Source organism: Frankliniella occidentalis, unplaced genomic scaffold, assembly GCF_000697945.3.
Source record: "Frankliniella occidentalis isolate FOCC.00 unplaced genomic scaffold, Focc_3.1 Scaffold564, whole genome shotgun sequence".
Classification (NCBI taxonomy): domain Eukaryota; kingdom Metazoa; phylum Arthropoda; class Insecta; order Thysanoptera; family Thripidae; genus Frankliniella; species Frankliniella occidentalis.
Genome location: NW_026267680.1, coordinates 16346 through 19618, shown reverse-complemented (window position 1 = coordinate 19618; position 3273 = coordinate 16346).

Below are 3273 nucleotides of genomic sequence, written 5' to 3'. Positions count from 1 at the left end.
TATGTCACATGTATGTCACATATGTTAAGGGTTTTACGGTTTACCAGTGTAACATGTATTTTTTTTTTTTGCATGTAAAATACGCTTTCTGAGGAAAAATTCATTAGAGGTACTTTGCTTAGAGGTAAAATCCATTAGAGGTACTTTGCTTTAGAGGTAAATATCCTTAGAGGTAATTTGCTTAGAGGTAAAAATCTTTAGAGGTAATGTGCTTAGAGGTGCTGAACTCAACTCCACCCGTACCGCCCCCAAATGTGTTCTTGATTTTATTAACAAATTTGTGTACTTCGCAGTAAGCCCATTTGTCTCGAAATCATTTGACATCGTGTGGAAGCTCGACGCCTGCGAGACTCAGGATAGGCCACCCCGCAGTGCACGCGTGCACCGTAGGCGAGATTTTGCCTATCTACAAGGGGCTATCAGCAAGAGCTCGCACAGGCTGAATTAATTGATTCTTCTCAGAAGTGCGTTTGCGCTTGGGTTGAGAGCGGTTGAGAGCAATCTCTGCTCAAAATATGTGCAGTACAATCAAGAAAATCAAGTATAGGAACAATGTACTCAAAGCAAGAGCACATTTTTTGGGGTGCACGGGCGAAGTTGCTTCTGCTGTTTGCTTTTCGGCCGCGTGCCTCAGCGTTGAGAGCGACGGTACGGCGCACAAGTGCTGCACCGCCCCTCTCCCTCCCCCGCGCGCGTGCACTGCGGGGACTCGCGGAAAGTCATCCCGACGTCGCAGTCACTGCGAGGCTCTCCCCGCCGCGACCGCCTCACTGCCCGTTCCGGTGGAGTTCCGCGACACGTCCGTGACCACGTCTGGAGGGTGCGGGGGCGCCAGCCCGGCGGATACTCCCGGGTCGCGATCTCCCCGAAGTGGACCGTCGGAGAGGTTCCGGATTTAGGGCCACGGCCGACAGGACAGTCGGCAGGACGACAGAGGAATGACTTTGCTCCGCTGACCGCACCGGACCAGACCGGCTAATCTGCTATCATTGTGAGCCTATTAGCGCACCGGCACCGCGCCGGCGGAGCGCGGGGTGGGGTGGGCGCGACGGGGTGGGGCGGGGCGGGGCGCGCGACGCGGCGCTGGCCGCCAAGGGCCGGCCACTCACTCGCACGGGGCATGGGGAGGGACTCGCACGTTCGGCCTTCTGGACATCATCAGGACGTCACCGTGAACCTCCATCGCCGATTGGAACGCCATCGCGAACCTCAGAGGACGCCGGTCAAGACCCGCTACTCGCCTTCCGATCGGGGCTGACACTTCGGGAAGCCATCCCCAGCCGTCCGCAACTACACCGTAAAGTCCCACCGGAGGACGCCGTCGAGGGTATGACCCGGGGCTCGCCGTGGTGCAGCGAGAACGGGTGACCTGGTGACATGGAGCGCGAGTCCTCGCGGCGGCAGCTGCTGCCCGTGCGCGGCGGCGCGCAGGCCGTGCAGTCCATGCAGCTGGTGCGGCACGACGGCGCGGCCACCAACGGCCACCTCGGCGCGGTGAGGAAGGCCGGCCCCAGCAGCGCGCCCAGCACCCCCGAGGAGACGGTGCACCTCATCTCGGCCGGCGTCAAGAACGGCGGCGGCGCCGTCGTGTCGCCCCTGCCGTTCGGGCCTTCCTCCGGGCCCTGGGGGACGGCCGCGGCCCTCGGCGACGCCTCGGGGTCTCCGACGAGCGTCATCTCGGGGCTGTCGTACACGGCGTCATCCAAAAGGTAACGGAGGAGACCGGCGCGTCCTGGTCCTCATTAAAGGACGCCGCCGAAGTGGTCCGTCCTCGCTGATAACGCGGCCCCTCCCAGCCATGCCCACAGGTGCGGCAAGAGTCGTTTGCATTCGATCCATTTTCCATTCCCTTTGTACGCATTACACAACAGCAGGACAGAGGGGGACAGTTTTGTCATGCTAAATTTTGGCAGTGAAAAAGAAACGTTATTTCTTGTTACCAACTTGTGCTTTTGTTTGTATATTTTCCACTTCTCTCATCGACATTTATATATTGCGACATCATTCTCGTCAATGCTAGTTGGACGTTGCCGCTGGGCCTACTCGTGTTCGACGTCTCCAACAGGGGCGCTCCCTTTATTGTATGGGCGTTTAGATAAGGGATGACAAATAGCTGACAGTTCCGAGGGCCGCGCAGTCTGCTTCTCTGCTACAATATCATCGATACTTATCGCTCGGCTCATCGGCCGCGCGAATCCTCCTCCGAGTGTAAACGGCTAATAAAGCGCGCACTCGAAAGAAGGCAAGTGATACACAAAGAGTGTTATCTGAGCCGAGCCGGTCCGTTTGTGGTGGAGCCGCTGGTGGTGTGCTGGCCCGCCGCCCCGCTCCTACCCGCTGCGGCCCCGCCGCGCCGTCGTCAACTCGTCCTGTGCGACGTCATGGACGCCATTGTCGCGGCCCTCCGAGTACCTCGCCGCGCATTCGCGTTCCATTCGAGGAATTGGGCGTTTCCTGCGCGGAAGAGTCGCGCGTTTTCATGCGACGGAGCTGAGGGCGGGGCGGGGAGGGGAAGAGGGGGTCGAGCCTTGAGGGAGAGCAGCAGCGGGACATCTGCGGGCCTTATGAGCCGCACGGTCAGGGCGGAAGCTTTAAAGTTTCATTAAGGTCGTCACACACAGACATGCTCGCCTCCAGCTTTCGCGACCGCGCGACTCCCCCGGTCAGCGAGGTAGGGAGGGGGAGGAGGAGCCGGCTGAAGGGCGGCATACGGTGGTCATAGTTCAAAAACAGCCAACAGATGAGCCCTACGCAGTATACTTTTTTCAGCCATCTAATTTTGATAAAGTGAATTTGGTACGAAAATATTTAAAATTAGAAACGGTCTTGGGGCCGTCTAATAAGGTAGATAAGTACATCGGTGGCCATCCCTGACCCCGCGGCAGCCGCACTGTCCATGGGTGCTGCAGGTCCGGGACCGTCCGGGACGGCCGGCCGCCCCCTCAGGGCCAATGCCAATGTCGCGTGCGCTGTTCGGGCCGCCTCTGGTCACGGCCGGCCGCCCAGGAGAGCAGAGGACCCAGCGCTGGGAGACTGCCGCGGGCGCGTGGCAGCCGGGGACCTAAGGGCACCAAAGGGGACCAAAGGGGACCAAAGGGGACCAAAGGGGACCTAAGGGGACCCAAGGGGACCGCACCCTCGGGCAGGTGCGGCGCTAAGTGCGTGGCACCTGTCAATTAGGACCGCGAGCCGAGTCTCGCACTTGTACGGATGGGGCGCCACGGCGGGGAGCAGCGCAGTTCTTTCCACCTACGTCGCGGAGAGGTAGGGGGG